The sequence below is a fragment of the Lissotriton helveticus genome, chromosome 3_2 (genome assembly GCF_964261635.1).
Source record: "Lissotriton helveticus chromosome 3_2, aLisHel1.1, whole genome shotgun sequence".
Classification (NCBI taxonomy): domain Eukaryota; kingdom Metazoa; phylum Chordata; class Amphibia; order Caudata; family Salamandridae; genus Lissotriton; species Lissotriton helveticus.
Window position 1 is genome coordinate 420,566,874 of NC_136062.1, and position 20,663 is coordinate 420,587,536.

The following is a 20,663-nucleotide window of genomic DNA, read 5'->3' on the forward strand; positions in this document are numbered from 1 at the left end:
TACCTGAACTTACTGACAATGCTAGCCTAAAGGATTTGAATAACTAAAAGAAAATAAATAGAAAACAAGGAAAAAATACAAGAGACAACTGTGCAGTGAAAGCAACACTCTTGGTATTTGCACACTATCTTTTGATTAATTACTAGTGATTGATCGTTTTTTCACACAGGAGATCTTTCAACTCTCAGGGCCCGATTCAGAGAACTAACTTAAGACAAAATCCTAAACTTACTACCATTTTGGTATTCACAGAAGGCGCTTACTCATTTCGATATTCACAGAAGTTAGGACTCTTAACTTTAGGACTCCTAAATGCCTTCTGTGAATACCGACGGTCTTAAAGTTAAGATTTTTCTCAGTTAAGGAGTCCTAAAGTTAGGAGTCCTAACTTTACTACTCCTAAACTGAGAAAAATCCTAACCTTAAGACTTTCGGTATTCACAGAAGGCATTAGGAGCCTTAAATTCAGGAGTCCTACCTTAACTACTCCTAAACTGAGAAAAATCCTAACTTGAAGACTTTCGGTATTCACAGAAGGCATTTAGGAGTCCTAAAGTTAGGACTCCTAACTTCTGTGAATACCGAAATGAGTAAGTGCCTTCAGTGAGTACCAAAATGAGTAAGTGCCTTCTGTGAATTCCAAAATGGTAGTAAGTTTAAGATTTTGTCTTAAGTTAGTTCTGTGAATCGGTGCTCAGAGTCTCTAATAACCCGGCTAACCACAATAGTCGTAAAGGGGTTTGAGTCTCTGAACTATTTCAGCTGATGTCTTTAATAATGTACTCGAAACTGGTTTTTATGCCAAAGTATTTGTAGTATAGTTCCTATATCCCTAATAGGCTCTGCGCATTGGAATAACATACACTATAGATTTGACATCAGTATGTCTTTATCGAGTATATTAGACTTATTTGTGTGTGTGCCAGCTAACTGAGAGGTCACTGGAAACTTTCTCGAATAAACAAGAAGGGATTAGTCTCTGACAACCGCATAAACATGACAACTTTGTTTCCCCTAGAATCGGAACGATATCTTCAGAGTCGTGGAAACAATAGATTACTATTTCACTCAGTGAATCGTGCATGCTTCATTTCTACAGAGTTGCATAGAAAGATGGGCTTTTCAATAAAAAGGTATATTGACCAGTCTTCTTTCTCATGCAAGAGATATGAACTGCTACAATCGTTACACAGAATCCAAAGTATAATGCGTACAGCGTAAACAGTAATATAAAATAATACTGTAATAGCATTGTCTGTTGCTATGACATATGTAAAAATACATACATAAATAACACAGGCTAAAATACTCAACTGGTGCTTCTAAAATACGCCTACCCCATTGTACATAACCTAGGTCTAGTACGAGGGATGAAGTAGGTGCTGCCTTAGCATAAGGTTTAGTTTTGCCAAGAATTGCCAAAGGTTTCTCTAAGATCTGTTCAGCTCCATACCTTAGAAGGAGAGAGGTTGGTATCTCTTTCCCGGGACTCGATTTACCAACACCCCGCAAGGGGAGTCAGAAACACTGGAGGTGGATTCTCGGCAGGAGGATGACAGCGTCTAGTCAGTGCATCAGCTGGGGAGTTGGCTTCCTTCGGTATTTACTGTGGCGAGCTGCATCGTGCAAGTAGGTAGTCAAACTGCACCGAACCACACCGTGCTTTGTCATAGCAAGTGAAGGTATATTTATACCTTGAAGGTGTTTAGGAATGCCAGTGGATTTCTATGCCTATATAAGGGCAATGTGAAATGTACCTACATAAGGGCATGAATCAGGAAATTCATATGGAATCTAAATCGAAACACAACAGATTAAATGTCTTACCACAATGGTCTTTAAAACATGTCCATGAATATTTACAGTTATCGTCCTTCCTTAGCGTTGCTAAATAACCGTTTGTTTACTTGCAGAAAACCGGAACGAAGCTTGCCCGGAGGATGATTCACATTGGAATCCAGGAAACAGGAAGATGCGCCAGGACAGAAGCGGACTGGAGATCGATCACCAAAGGCGCGCTGTGAAATCCAGGAATGGGGTTAAAGCTGCGCCAAGATGGGTCGGGAGACAGGAGAGTGCTGGAACTCGTGAAGCAAAGCACCGGTAATTATTCAGGTGGGGTTTTTATAGGCAAGGCTCATTTTAATTTCAAGTGGCTCTTTTGTTCAAGGTATGCGTGCATTCTTATTTTGATTTACGTAGCTCAGTAGTACAATGCAAGCGTGTGAAGTCTTGGCAACTTGTTGTACATTCACATGTTAACATGTTAACAGTTGACACGTGGAGAAAGTTCTTCCTGCAAAATTCACTACTCACTCTTTGATCAAAACATCAAGCATTGGTCAACACAAGATCTGCCTACCCAATTGTCGTGATGATCTCAATCATTAAATGACCAGGTGCAATTGTAATACAACACAGATGGAATGAACAGAATAAACACAGAGCAATCTGTGCAATCACAGCCAAATTTAGTTTTCCCTTAACAATAACAACCTTGATCATTCAGCATCAAGTAACTCCCATTCGGGAAATGTTTGAACACCGGGTTAATCACTGCACCCAGGGACCCTTTGAAATGACATGATAAGTTTGCAACTAAACCTTTACAGGCCCTGTTAAGCAGACTATCCTGGTATCTGAGAGAATAACTTAAAGAGTTCTCGCAGTCAGTACCGCTGAGAAATACTTCCATGTCCCCAATCCTGCCTCGGAATCTAGATGGCAATTCCCAAGATTCATTGATGAATTCCTCACCCATTGCTTCATATCTGCCTGCCTGTTGTTGTTCTAGGCAATATTGAAACTGGAAAGTTGTGACTGATAACGTTATATGGTCCTGAATTAACCATTCTTATGACGGTGACTCTGCCACAGTGAAAGGTAATTCATCCAGTTTTTCAATACGCAGTATTTTATATTTTACTCCTCTCTGTGCCATAGTTATATTCTTCTTCGTTAGAATGTGTGCAGAGAACAGGGACGTATTGTTGATTAAATGCCAAGGCACAAAACCAGAATGCAACGATTGTAGCGTCCAGCTTAACAACATAATAGAACGCAACTTAGACTGTCCATGCTGCAGTATTGACAAATCCTGTTCCAGTATATCTATAGCAAAAGATACAATGTTGCCCAGTGAATAAATCCTAGATGTTAATGTAGTCATACCATTCTCAACCACCGCTAAGGCCTTTTCTATGTTAATTCTATCAATTTCATGAATTCTCTCCGCAGCTTCTTGTTGAGAGATTTTCCAGATTTCATTATGAACAGCGTATAAGAAATGTTTCTGATGGGCTTTTGGGGACCCAATAAAAAGTCCATTAGATCCATGTCTACTGAGAGTAAGGATAAGTGTTGTTTCACCTGGGATAGTGTTGTGGTTTATAGTCAATCAAAGCGTAACTACCCAACACTATATGAGGTCACAATGTTTTCGTTGTTAATAGCGTTAGTCCGGCATGAGGATACAAAACCCTTTGTGGTACCCCTGAATCTTGGTTGACAGTTATTCGTATCTGTAGGCCAACTAACCATCACTTCCAATTGGGATCTAATGATTTACATGAAACTGTACGTACAATGTAATCCACTGTGTCCCACCCATATGTTGTAAAGTGTTGCCGCACCTCAAAGTGTGATTGTGAGGATATCCGAGGTGTGTTCAAAACCTTGTTCTTGGCTAGTCCATGCCAGAAAGTTTGTTGAACAGTGTTGTTCAGAAATATGATCTGCTGTGGAATGAGACATGCTCAAAATAGCGCTTCTGTTCCATAAACTTGCCATTCCTATGATCTCCAGGCTGATTTTATGTCTTTAGTGTCATTCCATGAGTCAAAACCCTGTTCAGACAGTTGGGAAATTAAGGATGCAGAGTAGATCTGTTTGGCGTTTGTTAGCATATTTTTCTGTGCAGTTGTAGGTGCAAACTTATAATAATATGAGGTTGGGTCAAAAGTTTTAAACCCTGGGGGTGTGGCTTTGGCGCCTGTGAAGATGTCCGCCTCCACTTAGAGCTCTGTGATGGTGCTGGGTGCCGGATCTCCTCCTGGCCGTCCTACCTGCTCTCCGGCCCGTGAATCACACTCTGGTGCTCAGGAATTCCTGCTGCACCCATAGAAGTGCCCACATGTGTCTGGGGTGGGCGTTTTTGTGCTTTTTTCATCCCGCTCGGCCGCACCGCATTAATTGCGGCCGCTATTTGGTCCTGCATGTTTTCACCGCCCAGACACTACCCTCAAGCTCATTTTTAAAACGTAGGCATGTTTTGCCTCATTATTGCCAATTATTTCTATTGGTGAATGCTATGGACTGCTGCTGTGCTCATTGAAGTGTGTACACATGTCTGGAAGGATCGTTTTTGTATTTTTTCTTCCCGCTCAGCTGTGCCTTATTAGTTGCGGCCGCCAATTTGTCTCTCAGATTTTCACCACCTGACTTTTTTCATCATGCTGCATTCTTCATCTTAGCCATGTATTTCCTATTTTTCACTATTGATGCTCTTTGATGAAGACTAATGTTGGGAAATCAACGTCTTTGCAGTAACTGTTTCCTGAGGCATTTTTTTACTTTTTATGTCTACTAAGCAGTGTCTTTTACTTCATAAGGATTTTCCTGTTGCTGCGTTTGTCATGGCAACTGCTTGCTCTACCGGAAGAACTGGTACTCCTCTTGACTGTTCCGCATTAGAGGACTATAATCCTTTTAATATCCTCCAGTAAAATATGGAGGACTTGGACTCTGGTCTTTCTGTCTCTGGTGGTGCGTCATCTACCATGCTTCACATTGCCTTTAAATCATTATCAAAAAAGGCGCCTACCTCATCGTCTATGTCGGGCAAAAGTGTCTAGAAAGACCCACCTTCTCCTTCCACCTCTCCAACACCAATCTTCATAAAGCTAATCCTTGAAGAACTACGTGCTCGCAAGCCTTATATGGAGGAAACTAATATCCGTCTCCAATGTCTCGAGGACAAATGGTCACATATAGAACAAAATGTTCATCACTTGGAAAAACGAGTTATCACCAATAATATGCCTTCTATGCAACCAGAGATTTCTCACCTCAAACAGCAAGTTGAAAATTTGGAGAATCATAATAAATATATACATCTATATATCTCTCTCTATATATATATATATATTTGTATATATATATATCTTTATATACACACACACATACATAGAGATAGATAGATAGATAGATAGATAGATAGATAGATAGATAGATAGATAGATAGATAGATAGATAGATAGATAGATAGATAGATAGATAGATAGATAGATAGATAGATAGATAAAAAGATATATATATATATATACACCTTCTAAATAATTGTGAATGGTCTGAAAATCCGTTGTTTTTAACTATGGACATATCCAGCCTTTACACCAGTATTGCCCATAACGACGGCATACGAGCTGTTCGTTTTTATTTAAACAAAAGACCTATTGAAATGCATCGCCATAACCAGATGATTATGAAAATGATTTACAGGTGTTTACACAATAACATATTTATGTTTGATAACTCTGTGTTTAAACAACTAAGGGTTGTGGCGATGGGGGAATTTTTCTCCCCCAGCTACGCGGGGCTCCACGTGGGCTGGTGGGAGGAACATGTCCTCAAGGCACAACATGCCACAGCTTGCAACAACCATATTGTGCAATACTGGCGGTATATAGATGATGTGTTCATCATATGGCATGGGGATGAAAAACAAGCCAGTGATTTTGTAAGCATCATCAATGAGAATGAATTAAATCTTCATTTTACTGCTAGCATTGATGCAAAAATTATGAATTTCCTTGATGTTCAAGTGCAAATACGGATGGAAAAATTGAAACTAGCCTTCACAGAAAGAGTACCTCTGGCAACACCATACTTCATGCCGGCAGTTTTCATCCCCAGCACACAATAGCCAGCATTCCCTATGGGGAATTTCTAAGGATACATAGAGCCTACAGTAGCATTGAAGCAAGGCAGTACCACCAACAGGAGGCCAAAAACAGGCTGAAAGCAAGAGGCTATAATTCTGATCGCTTGGACTCAGCAATAGCCAAAGCTAATGCCCTAGATCGTCCATCCCTGTTGGACCCCAATAGGGACTCCACCATTAATATGGGGAGTCAAACGAGCACAGAAGGAATTAGACTGATCACTGGCTATAGTAGACAGGCCAAACAAATAACTAAAATAGTCAAAAAAGAATGGCCTATCATCCTAACAGAACATGTCCTCATGGAAGTGGTACCCAAGACCCCTCAGTCACGTTCAGAAGAGCATATTCTATGCAGAATGAACTTGTGACCAGTAGCCCCGAAACTAGACAGACAGGTAGTTGGTTGTCCCCACGCAAGGGCTCTTTCAAATGTAGCTCTTGTAGAGCATGCAAATTCGGTGTTAACACCACATCATATTTGACTCCCTTTTCCAGCATCCCAGTAACTCTCAAAGCACACTACATCTGCCGCACAGAATTTGCAGTGTATGTTTTGAAGTGCAGCTGCAATATGTATTATGTAGGCAGCACCAAACTACAGGCACATATGTGAATATTGCAACACTTTAGAGCCATAGTTAGTTTGGATCCAGCATATCCGGTGGCTCTGCATTTTAAGATCACCCACAACAATGATTTGAGCCATCTGCAATATTTCGTCATTGATGCTGTAGCAAATCACAAGAAGGGAGGTAACAGGGAGAAAAGTCTTAGCCGACTTGAGTCTAAATACATAGTGAATTTGAACAGCAAAGCACCGGCAGGCTTGAATCTAGGGGAAGACCTGTGTATTTTCCATAATGTCATATTATGCCATTCCAACGCTATTTGACAGTTTGCCACATAATAGTCAATTATACTTTCCAAACGTTCTGTCCTAATAGGCAAGTGAGAGTTACACAAAGCGACCTGTATGCTTCCACTTCCGCTCATTGTATTAATGGTACTTCCTTCCTGCACCAATATAGGCATGTAGATATAACAGCAATCGGCTGATTGCTGCATTTTGTACATATTCAGGCTTCGCATGTACATAGATACATTATAAATGTTTTTGCACAGCACTTTATATCACCATAGGGTGATCCATAGGGTAACACCAAAGGAATAGCTTAGCGGTGAGCTACATACATAATTTTTAGGCATTGTGCTGTGAATGAGCACAGGGGAAGGCAGATAGTTTTGTAAATACCAGAATATTATTGCCTCCGATTTTACCATTTTATCATTGTATTTGTACAGTCATGTTTTTGGAAGGATTTTTGGGGCAGTTTAGATACATATAACAAAAGATTCACAATGCCAACCCCCTAGGTCGATAAGTAAGTGTATTTGCACACTATATTTTGCAGTAATGTATATGTCAGACATAGCCTATTTTTGATACCTTTTGCACTGCTTTTAAAGATCTATATGTTTAAATACCCTAACATTTTCGTTATCGAAGAGTTTGTCCATGTTGAGTATAATATATGAAATTGTATATAGAAATATGTATATATATATGAATTTCTGCACGTTGCACTTTAATGTAAGTAGGGTGTTTACGATCAACCCAGGGAAGTAAAATAATGTACTAAAAGGAATAATGTTTTTTAACAAACTGAAATTGTATTGTTAGGGCAAACGATAAAATTATATAGAGAGGGATTATTATAAACATTTATTGTCATGATTCAATGTACAAGAAGGCAGTGTATCTATTAGTATTGCTTTATGCAGACATTACAAGATGGCGGTGCCAGACATTATTGATGTATTCTAGCTCCTGTCCGCTTTCTATGATCATACTGCTGTGTTTGGCGCCATTGGGTGTTTTAAATTTCACTGTTGAGCCTCCTCGTTTGTTAAGTGAGCAAGCACACAGCCTCGTGTCCGAAACGCGTCTGAGGCAGGCACTGTTCCACGCATTTGAAAAAATGAAATAAAATAAACTGATTTTGCCTAATCATCGAGTCCGTGTTCCTGTTTGAGTGCACCAAGGCACTAGGAAACTGTGGAGTTGATATATATATATCGCAGAAACACCTTTTTCTTCCACGGTTTGATTCCAAAGAACCAGAAAACAGGAATGGACTCCTCTTATTTTGTGCAAAATAGACTTTTACTGCACTGTGCACTGTGCTGCCATGACGCGTTTCGGCCTTGATCACAACATATATATATATATATACTAACCTTAAGTACTTTTACCAAGTGTATGCCTTTATAACGCATGCCTCTGCGTTGTAATGGCATGCATAGTAAAGGAATATGCGTGGTAAAAGTTTGCAATGTAATAGCAACACAATGTGACAACACTTGCGTTGTAACAACCGCTTTGTAATTGCATACGAAGTAATGGCATGCAATGTATCGTCATATATCTATATTGACCAATCATATTGTATGCCTTCAGGAGAATTGGTCATGATCTACAACACATATAAATGGCTTTCTCTCAGTATCCTCACCTTCTATTCCATCCCCCTCCGGGCATCATAGTGGAGGATTATTAAGACTCATAAGTACCACCCTGGCAGGGTTGTAAAGTCTTGGACAAAATCACCCTTTAAAAAAATTATTTGTCTTTCTTTGTCTGGGTCATTGTTGGTAATACTGAATACTTTTTACACTAACAATTTTTATTCCAGTGATACTCGAATTACTGACCCCCTGGCCCATGACTTCGAGAAGGTCACCTCAAGCATAATAGAGGATTTTGTAATCATTTCGGGGAGATTTTAATCTCAGACTTTGTTCTACTAATGATGATATTATTTGTGGCACTTCTGGGGTTGGACATTCCAACCTTGTACATTTTACTCATAATTATGTGGAGGATAGCTAAAATAGGCTTTTGGGTCTGTATGATCTCATCTTCAGTAATGATTTGATGCCAGTCGTAGTTGCCAGCAGATGACATATATGAGGCATTGTTAAGTGAGACACTTTATCCTGAGGCAGTAGTGGGGGCGTTTTCTGAAAATGTTTGCCAGGCCAGGGACCAATTGGTGAAACCAAACCATTCCAACCCAGAGAATCAAACTAGGTGGTTTGATAAGTGGTGTTCAAGAGCTCATGGACATCTTTTAAAAGCTTTGAAATCTACCCCTGTGATTCCATAAGATATTAGGATTTGCAGGGCGACATATGAAGCATCCCTCCTGCTCAGTAAAAATTAGATTAGAGAGGAGTCATGGAAGCAACAGTTTGGTGCTCCTTCCAATAAAGACGCTACGCAACTTTGGAAGATAGTAAATGTTCCCTTCTTTTTATCTATTTCTAAAGTTGGTACTGAGGCAACTATCCCTAACCATGAGTGCGTTGCACATTTTAATAAGATGTATGACTCTGATGAGCAAATACCCAGTGAATGAGGAAGGGAGCCTACCTAGCTCAGAAGATCGTAAAATTTCTTTGGAGGATGTTATCTCCGTGCTAAATAGACATCAAAATCACAACGCGCTGGGATCAGACGGAATCCGTATGATCTTTTAAAGTGGATATCATGTACCAGGCCAGCCTCTCTCATGTTTTAAACAAAACTACTTCAAATATATAGGTAAGAAGATGTCCAGAAATAAAAGACGATAAATTAGTAAGCATAAATGAAATGTTCAAAAAATTCAACAGACCCCAGTAGTGAGGAGAAATAAGACATATACCATTCCAAGGCCTAGCAGGCTAAACAATAGACATTTGCACAACTTTAGAGATGTTTAGCATTAGCCATTAGATAGACAATGCAGAGTTCACATATGGCACTTTTGTTCAGCATACAATTTTTAAAGTCAACAAAGGATGATTTGTGAAATTAATGACATCAATTCAATTACATGGCTAGAAAACGACAACATACAAAACTCAACACAAACAATTTTCAAAAGAGAGCACTAAATGGAGATTGATCAATAAATGACACTTTATCATATGTGAAAATATGATATAAATTGAATAATAAGCCTAATTAAATGGCAATATTATTATCACAAAAGTGAAAAAGGCATCACTGTAGTTGTAGTTATTTCAATGAAGCATCGCAGGAATTGCAAATTGTGACATACCATGTGTAGATCCTGCATGAGAAATAGAACAGACATTTACTATGTGAAACACAAAAATTTTATTTGTTTTTGGAGGACACACACTTACAAGCACCATAAGTAACATCATGTGCAATGTGATATCTATGGAAGCTGTTATCCTAAACATAACTCAATACATTCAAACAAACAAGCCAAACATCATGTTACTGATATCTTTAGGTTTCTATGTAAAATAAATTGTGCTGATAATATTAGCAACAACTAACTTCAAAGTAAACGGAAGATTTATGTTTAGTGACCGAAAAGTGTAACTTACCAATCTCCATTCCAACAGGGATTTCTGTCAAGCCTTCAGGATGTAGAATCTGCAGGACCTTCTCCTCCCAGGGTGTGAGTTGTAAGGGGAATCTGAGAGAACCACCACCAGTCCTCAGGGCCTCCTGGTGACGTTTGGAGACCAGGGAAGGCACTCTCCCCGCATGTTGTTTCACCTCTTCCTAGTTTCCCCCGTGTGCACAGGTTGTTTGATACCTCATTCAATGTGTCAACTATTCTGGACTGCATCTCCCTTTTCTGAGATAATAGGTAATTTTGTACTTGGGCTCCAAACAATGGTAGCTCTACTATTATGATTTCCTCCACCATGACTGACAATTTTCCTTTGATGAAATATGGATTTTTGTACCCTTGCATTATCTAAATAAATATGATGAAATCAAATAAATTAACCATGAGGAAATACATGAAAGAAGAAAAAGGGATGAGAAACAGGGAAAGGCAACAAAATAACCTGACTTCAGTGACCAAATGTAATCTTCCAAATGTTGTTGTGCTGTGGAATGGCAAAGGATCATGGTCTGAAATGGGGTATGTTTTATAGTGTGGTATGCAGGTGCAAATAATTAGTCAAAACACATCAGGTGGGTGATGCTAGCAACCAGTCTACCGCAACAGAAATATTGCAATGTTGACTGGGTCCAGTGACTGATTCACTCGGTCGGCAACCCGCCACTTGAACACCGCTAGCACAACTGTGAAATATGAATTGTCTCTGCGCAATTCCACTGTCCTGATGGTGACCACGTTCTAGTCACCAGCAATGGAGTCTGCTGTGTTGGCAATGTTGAACCGCTTACACAGAAGTAAACACTCTGTTGATGTTGACGGAGAGTCAGCCAGCATACATCTAAATAGGACAGGCGGGCTGCTGTCAGCTTGACGGAGTATTTGGTACTGCAGCGGGATGGCAGTATTACTGTCAAGCTCTAAATCAGGCTGTATGTCTTGTAATTTCACTTTACCTGTAAAACATAATAACACTTTATTATGAAGGGAGATGTGCTTGGTTTGTATCATATATCTTCCTCTTGTTTGCAATTTAGTGCCACCTACCAATTCTACTATTATGAAATTTACTGGTTCTCTGTTTCAAGCAGTGTATTTTAGTTAGAATTACTTCTTCAATGAAGGAGGTAAAATACAAACTTCATATAGGAACTCAAGTTTTCTTCATCCAGTCAGTACCTTTGTGCAGCATTACAATGTGAACCTTTCATGAAATCAGGCCCAGATGTCCTTAGTTTTCACAAAGTACAGCAGCCAAAAATGTTGTGTTGCGCTGCTTGAGAAAAAGAGAGCAGGACAGTGCCATATGTATAGATAAATGTCATTCTCCTCCCCTTTCCCTAGTGCCAACAAAGAAATTTGATGCATTCCAGCACCACACATATTTACACCATAATGAAAGGGTGTCAGCTTGTCTAGCATACATTTTGTACTGGACAGATATACTCACGCTCATACGTGTGATGTGAGACAACTGCATAGTGTGTTAATATAGTGCACCCCCCATGTTATGTTATGCTATATGTTATGTTATATAGGATTTTATAGCGCGCTCAATTACTACTGGAGTATCCTGGCGCGTAGGGGCGATGCAGCAGGGCAGAGGCTACAGGAAAACAGACTGATAATTAAAATGACATTTTAAACAGGTGAGTCTTCAGCGCTTTTTTAAAGAGCGAATAGTTCTGATTAGCGCGAAGGGCCAAAGGTAGAGAGTTCCAGGTCACAGCTGCTTTAACAGCAATGGATTGTCCACCAAAACGAGAGCGTTTGAACTGTGGAACCGCCAACCAATATTGGATGTCAGAGCGCAGGGGACGAATGGGAAGATAGAAAGAGAAGCGTTTCCTCAAATAGAGAGGGCCCTGGTCATGAATGGCTCTGTGGGCGAAAGTAAGGGTCTTATAGATAATCCGTTGAGACACCAGAAGCCAGTGCAGACTGCGCAAATGGAGACGAACACTAGTCCTCCTTGAGATGTTAAAAAGGAGTCTGGCAGTCGCATTTTGGATTATCTGAATGCGGTTAGTCAAATATGCAGTGGAGCCACTAAACAGGGTGTTGGCGCAGTCAAGGCGAGAGAGAATAAGCGCTCTCGCCACTGTTTCTCTCGCCATTCTAGGTAGAAGAGGAAAACATTTCCGAAGAGCCACAAGGGTGCCAAAGCACGCGCAGGTACGTTTTTTAATGTGGGCCTCAAATTTTAAGTCGTCCCAAACCACACCCCGAGATTTTTTGCCGGGTTACCCCCAGAGCTAGGGAAGGGAGAGTCCACGGGCCACAAGGATTCTCTAAAATGTGAAGGAAACTGCCCATACAGTAGGATTGTGGTTTTATCTTCATTACACTTTAACTGGGCAGAAGCCAACCAAGTAAAAACTGAGGAGAGACAAGTCTGGGCAGAGGCACCATCCAAATCCATAGCAGGCTAGGTGAACAACAACTGTGTGTCATCTGCATAAGCTATTAATTCGGCACCCAGCTGTTCAGCCAAGACAATCAGAGGTGTCACATATATGTTAAACAATAACAGACTTAGAGTTGACCCTTGGGGCACTCCGGTGGCAAGAAGCTTAGCCGATGACGCAAAAGGGGGCAACCAGACCTGCTGAGTCCAGAAAGAAAGAAAATAAGTTAGCCACTCTAGAGCCAGACCAGTGACGCCAATGGCTGAAAGACGAGAAAGTAGAAGTTGATGGGGTACTGTGTCGAACGCGGCAGAGAGGTCCAATAATATTAGAGCCGCTCTGCCGCCTGCGTCCAAACTGTCCCTAATAGCCTCTGAAATCTCCATCAATGCCAATTCTGTGCTGTGAGCAGCACAGAATCCGGACTGAGCCGGTTGAAGGGCATTAGATGTTTCCACAAAAGTATTCAATTGGCGGAAAGCAATCTTTTCACAAACCTTGGACAACACTGGCAATAAGGAAATTGGCCAATAGTTGGCTGGAACCTCCAGATCCAAACCCGCTTTATTCAGCAGTGGCAGGAGTTTGGCCTGCTTCCAGCATTCCAGAACTGTTGCTGACCTAAAGGAAAGGCTGACAATTTCGATAACCTCATAGCATACCACCTCGGCCACCCCGCCGAGAACACGCGCGGGACAGGGGTCAGTAGGTGATCCTGATTTCAAGGATTTTAAAACTGCTAAGATGTCAGCTCCAGAAGTTGGAACACATTCCTCAAAGGTGTAGGCCATGGAAGAAGGAGGAGAGGAATGAACAGGAGCTGAGAGGCTTTGACTGAGACAGGTGGTCCACAAACTAGCCTGAATCCTTGCTATTTTGTTTTCAAAGAATGACGACAAGTCATCACACCAGCGCGCAGAAGAGGAGACTACTGGTTGCTCGGCGCAAGGGGCAAGAAAGCTGTTCACAATAGCAAAAATGTCCCTACTGTTATTATTGGCCTTAGAGATCCTACCCGCAAAATATTCGCTTTTAGCCATCCTGATGCTAGTATATTACTCCCCCTGAGCAGAACGTAATAACCCCTTAGCAGCAGGGCAGTATGCAAGCCGCCAGCATTTTTCCAATCTTTTACAACCTAGTTTAAGCTCTCTTAAAACCAGGGCTTAGAGGGGGTGGGGCGCATTTTAGATCTATTACTCCCTTTGGAGGAGGACTCCACCCCGAGCAGATCCAGGTGTTAAAGGTCTGCACAGCAGTGGTCAATTCCTGGCCTAACATAGGACGACCCATACAAAGGGCATTGGAGAGGGCAGACACGTTGATCTTCTTGGGACAGGTAGTAACCTTATATTTGGAGTTTTTTTTTTCTAAGGACCAGGAAAACCAGATCAGCCTATGATCAGACCAAGTAGGAATTTCAGGGTCAGATACCGATAAAGAACAATTAGAACACACCACATCCATGGTATGACCCCCGGAGTGTGTGGGCAACGTGACCCATCGAGTTAATTGGGCCAGGCCAAGCGATTCCAACACATTTTTGGAGTCTGATGACTCGCCCATCTTCGTATGGATGTTAAAGTCGCCCAAGAGAAGGAATCTGGAAGACCTTACGGCGCGGGGCACAATTACATCGACCAGCGCTTTAAGGAAAGGTCCGGCGGGATCCGGGGGACGGTATACCAGCGTGCCTCCCAATGTACAATGCGGTGAGAGGGTGATAGAGAAGTGAAGGACTTCGCCATCGCCTAACTCATCGGAGGAGTCAATTTGAAAAGACCATGTGTCTTTAAAAACAATTGCCACCCCCCCCTCTCCCCATTTCTCGATCCGCCCTGATGATTTAAACACCTCTGGGGATGGTAAGCTCCACAACGGGGGCACTAGAATTGTTAAGCCATGTTTCTGTTATGAACAGAATATCCAAGCAGCCGTCCGACAAAAGCTCAAATATGTCAGCGGCATGTTTGCTCATAGACCGGGCATTTATAAGAGCAGCAGCAATCACCTGTAAGTGGTTGGAGACGTGTGTGGGCCTGGACTATCCCAGGATAGTCTCCAACTTGCCCGGACTGTCCCAGAAAAAACTGGACAGTTAGCAGCTATGCATTTTGTGTAATACTAGTAATACTATCAGATTGTTAAGCTATTTGATTTCCTTGCAATATTCTAAGTCATGCTCAGCCTAAAGTTCTGTTTTTTATTCATTGCTAAATGCCAACCGTTCCCCATAGCCCTATACATTTCCATTGTTTTTACAGCATAGAAAGTATATTTATTATATTTATATTTTATGTCAACAATTGTATCTTTATTTATTGTATATTATGTTTATTATTCATGCTTTAGTTTTGTAATCTCAAATTATTCTTATATTAAATTGCTGTTTTATCATTCTCAAATAAACTCAAACTTAAAAGAAAAACCTAATGTGGGACAAGATGGGTCTTCTTAAGGATCAATGAATGAAGAGATGCTTTTATGCGTTGTGCGTGTAAACACTGACTTGCAGGCAGTGATGAAAATGGTAATGTGACGTCACTCAAGATACCAGCCTACCAACAGTCTCCTGATGTCGCACCACTGAGAGAAAGACAGATTATTTCCCCTAACCCATCGTATGTAGATTCTTGCGAAAGTGCGACTTGAAATGGAGACACTCATCAATAATACTACTGATGGACACATAGAAAAGGGTGATTTCTTAACTTAAACAGTCTGCCAGGAAAGGGAGGTTCAGCTGTAGTGGTTCCTCTAGTACTCATCCCAAGTGAAAACTTGAGTATGAGTTGGTAAGTATTTATTTCTCAGTCAGTCAAAAACTTTATTTTGGCAATTTCTGCCATAAAAGTGCAATAATATGACATTTGTAATTTCATTATCATAAAATGACAGACTAATAGTTAAAAGAAGAAAAATATAAAAGAGAACAACACTAACAATTCATGTGCATCAGCTTATTGATCCCAAAAGTCATAGAGGTGACAATTAAGAGAGGCCCCCCCCCCACCCACAGGTAAATAACCCATAAAGAGCATGAAGCATATATAAATATCTCATTTGAGGGCAACATTAGAAACATATTACACAACCTCAACCTAAGGCACAAACTACTTAAAAACAGAAATAAACAGAAATAAAGGTTAAAAAATAGGTAGGCTTCAATTAATGCCATTTAAAATCGGGGAAATTGATCTTTAAATAAAACAACAACATCTACAATCTCTACTCTAGCTAATCACACAACATCTTCGTTTGCACCACATTGCAAATAGAAATTAACCAATTACAACGACAAAAATCGGATGGGTTTCATATTTTAGTATCCTATAGACCTCTCTATAGTTTCTTATACCCAGATTCCTGCAAAGTTGAAGGACCCATTTAGATCTAGCAGCACTATATGCGGGCCAAAAAAAGATCACATGGATCTCCGTTTCTTCCGCAACATTGTACCCGGGACATAGCAATTTTTTAGCACCCACCCAATTATTGGTAAATGCATATAGGGGGAGCGTCCCGTGTCTGAATTGGAGAACAATTTCTTGGCTAGGAAAGGTAATAATATCTAAAGCAGACTCCAAGCTATAGTGCTGCTTAATATCCAGAAACCTGGAAGTAAGACTAGATGAGTCTATTGACTGGGTGATACTTGCCAGTCTGTGTTCTTTCAAGACAGATGTTAAGGATTGTTTGGATATAGCAAGGCAGGTCTCTTCAGGTGCAGACCACAAATCATTTCTCCCTATTCTACGAAATGCATCCCGAGTAAAACACAACCGAGAATCTTCCCTGCCCCCCGAATGGACATTACTGATTTTAATTCCTCTCTATAATTGTCCAACTCTGGGGTGCTCCATATCCGTCGCCAATAGAGGAGTGGGCGGAAAGCTATCAGATCAGAAATAGGAGCAATGCCCAAGTCCATCCGTAGGGGGATTTATTTCTTCTTTACTCACGATGTGCCTAGCAGATCCGCTGGCAGTAACCAACTGCCTAGACAACCCCAAAATTCCACTTCTAGCTTAACATTAGAATATGGCATGCAATGGGAATTTTACATTCCACCTACAGTACATGACACCAGGTGACAAGCATGACCTAAGGTCTCCAATATATAATGTGTTGGCAGGACAAAGTTGAGTCACTCTAGATTTGGAATCCATCAAGCTTCAGCTGGAAGTCACTACCTTCCAGTTGAGAGAAAGGACCCATAATAACCATATGCATTTAAGATCTTTGTCTAAGTAGCAAATCACAAACCATTACTTATTCTAGAAATTACAAGTTTTATACAATACATATATTATGACATATTTAAAAAAAAAATCACAATTCAAAATCATAGGCTGTTTCAATGATTGTCTACCTTTGATGAAAATAAATCACACAGCAAGGGGCTGTTGACTACTATTTCTAAAATTAAACTTAATATATATGGAGATGGCAGAATAGTATGGCTAGGAGGTATCAGGTAAAGATGGCATTGTGCGTACACAGCACAGAGACACGTGGTAACATTAAGCAAAATGTTCCAGCAGGCCAAACATGATTGGCTTTGCAGAGTCCTGGGCGATCATCACTAAAACATGCTAGTTTTACACTAAGTAAAGACACTTTACTGAAAAAAATGAGGATTCCCTTCCTGCACAAAAGCTATGCTTTAAGATATTTCTCACTTTGTATGCATGTTGTACTATGCAACATATGCAAAGGTGGGAAAATGAGGAGAAATTAACACATTTATCCAGACAATACCTGCTTCAAATCTTTGTAGATAGGCATTTGCGTCAAAACCCACAGGTGGTTGCACTGGAATGCCCATGCACTACCCATGAAACTCCCCTGTGATGCAAAGAAATCGAAGACAGCGCTTTGTGGCGCTTTCGTTACTTTTGATTATGATATAATGAAAATAGCAACTTGTCTTGGATTGCAAATACTTACACACCGCATTATGTTAGTTTTGCGTTAAAAAAGTAATGCAAAGCCTGGGCCAGAGCTCCTATCTTCCCGTATGATTAAACAATTGGAAGCAGACACAAAACTTGACCAAGGACTCAGCAGTAATCATGTGCCTTTCTAAATGTTGCAAGTTGAAACAAATCCAGTCTATTTTTATAACTCATGTTTGCTTCTCAGTGCCAACAAAAACTCAGTAGTGGAGTTCGAAATACCTTTTGTGTGTTTATATTAGTCCCCGCTTGTTTTTTTCATTTTACTGCATAAGTACAAGCTAAAAACAAGCTCCAGGAACCATTATTTAGTTGAAGAAAATGCACATCCTTGCCACTAAATATTGTGTTACAGAACATAATTGAGAGAGGCATTATTGCGTATTATTTTGTGGAAACGCTTTGTTTCATTGATTTAAAATCATTATTGTTCATAAGCCAGCATTTGAGAGGTCTGAAATCAAGTGATGCTGTGAACAGTACTTTAAAGTGTAATACATCAAAAATATTGCTGTTCTACATTTTTATTTATGATTTGTAACATTGTTTATTTTGTTCGATCTTTATAGAACAGTTTTTTTATTTTTAACTTTAATACCTTTGCTGCAAAGACATTTGAAATTATGTGTATGTACATATCTTGTAAAACCTAGTACATTTCACAATTTATATCTGTAGAATGACCATTTTTTAGCAATTCGGAAAAAGTACAACTGGCTACAAAAATCACCTATTGCATATTAAATTCTAATAAGCAAAGTTGTATTTTTTGCTAAAATCTGTGATCAATATTCTCTTCCACTTCTAGACCCCTGCAAGTATATATATTGGTGCGAAACATGTGACAAAAACTTGATAATTATAGCATTTAGGGAAGCATTTGCAGCTGCAACAGGTCTGCTTTTTTTTTACAGCATACACGTGATGTTTCCCACATACATACCCATATCTTCATTTTTATTACAAATATCCACACAAAGTTGTCAAACACGCAATCATTTTATACACAAATGTACAAGAACATGATGGCAGTGATAGTAATGTCCCCACAGCTCATCTCTCAGTCCATGCTATTCAGCGCATAGATGACCCCACTGGCCAACATCATCAGTTCCCATGGTCTCCATGTAATTTCCTAAGATGACAACACCCAACTCATCCTCTCACTCACCGACGACCCCACCACCACCACCAGAACCAACTTCCACAAATGCATGACAAACATCAATAGTTTGATGTAGGAAAGCTGCCTGCAGCTGACCACAGACAAGATGGAAGCAGCAACACATGGAATGACTCCTGGTGGCCATCATCCCTAGAACATGCAGCCACTCCCTCCAACCTCAGAATAATCATTGACAGCAAACTCTCCATGAAATCACAGATATTGGGGACAGAAGATCAAATGTGAAAGGATAAAGAGAGAGGAAAGAAAATATAGGCACCTACTGGAAAGGCATGCTTATTAAAAATTAGTTTTTGATATCTGCAAGACACTCAGGCACTAAAGACCCGGGAGAGATCAGGCTTTGCCGGAGTGACATGGAACTCACAATCTGTCTGCAGCGGGCCTCTCACATCAGGGAGCAAGAATCACAGACACATACAAACATGGGAGCCATGCAGAGCATGGAACACAACGTAGTGCACACTGTAGTGCGCTGAAAACAAAAGTAGCAGAGTCTTGACAACCTTCAGTACAATGAATCATGTTTTAACAAATTAGTGACAAGAGCTAAAAAATGACTGATTTGAGACGTGGGCAGCAGATTGCAATTACATATGTTCACAGGTCAGGAGGAAGCTGCTGTTTGCAGACAGGTCTCTGACCATTTTCACCGTCAGACTCAATTTAAACAGAATAAGCCAACTCCTTGTTTGTTGGGGCAGAACTGGAGAGAAACTCATTCTAATATTTTAATGTGATGCCCTATTGTGTAATACCAATGATTAACATAAAAATGTAAAAGGTCTTTTAATGGCAGCTACAATGCTCAGACCTAGAAATAGATTCTAATTAGGATCAATTCTGTGGTGTAAAGTCTATCCGAAATGTTATGTTATGATAATATTTTATAGAGCGCTTGGTTACTCCATTCAGAGTGTCCCCGTACTATGGATTCATACACCGCGAAGGCCTAAGACTACAAAACTTCTAGCCTATGTTTGCTTGAACAGCCACAGCTTTAACTTTTTACAAAGGCTAGTGCAGAGCCTTCCTGTCTTTGATCAAGAGGAAGAGTATTCCTCAGTTTGGAGGCCAGGAAACTGAAGTATTGAGCCCCCAAGCATGCCTTTTCACTCTTGGAACTATCATTAGTGCCACATCAGAAGATCTGAGACTTCTGCTAGAGCGTTAGGCATTAATCAGAGAATGTAAATAGCAGGGGCCTTGTTCCTTCATGATTTTGTGGCAAATGCATAGAGCTGTAAATGCCACTCTCTTTCTCATATGCAGTCAATGATGCTTAACAAGAGCTTGGCCCATAAAAGAATGTCTGGGAAAATTCATTAACAGACATTTATCAGCATTCGGCACCCTTTGAAGTTTTCGGAGTCTGCCTTCGATGGCACCTCAATAAACTACATTGCAGTATTCCAGTCTTGAAGTTCTCATGAGCCGCCCCTAAGCTGACGAGCTATGCAATGCCTGCACGCTGATTTATATTATAAGTTAGAAAATTGGCAGCATGTCCAGCAAAGCAAACACAAGGAGAGGATGGATGGAGTGCTTAAACTTTTCAGACATTTACCCCAAGCTATAATCCACTTACTGTGTCACATTGTAAAGCCCTGCGCCACATGAAACCTGCATTAGGTTTCATGTGGGCTTTCCGGCGCAGGGTGGGCATTCCATCGCAGGAACTCCTCGTAAAAGTGACGCAGTGAAATCTACAGGATTTCACTGAGTCACATTTAC

The 20,663-nt window shown here is 40.4% G+C and overlaps 1 long non-coding RNA gene across 1 annotated transcript in view; it reads right to left on the bottom strand.

Moving 5' to 3' along the window:
- Positions 1-10,172: 10,172 nt before the first annotated feature.
- The window catches only part of LOC144826346 (uncharacterized), a 404,090-nt gene continuing 393,599 nt past the window's right edge, over positions 10,173-20,663 (bottom strand). The window contains exon 3 of the long non-coding RNA XR_013609798.1: positions 10,173-11,333. This is a non-coding gene — a long non-coding RNA (uncharacterized LOC144826346). The remainder of the gene's footprint in view (positions 11,334-20,663) is intronic.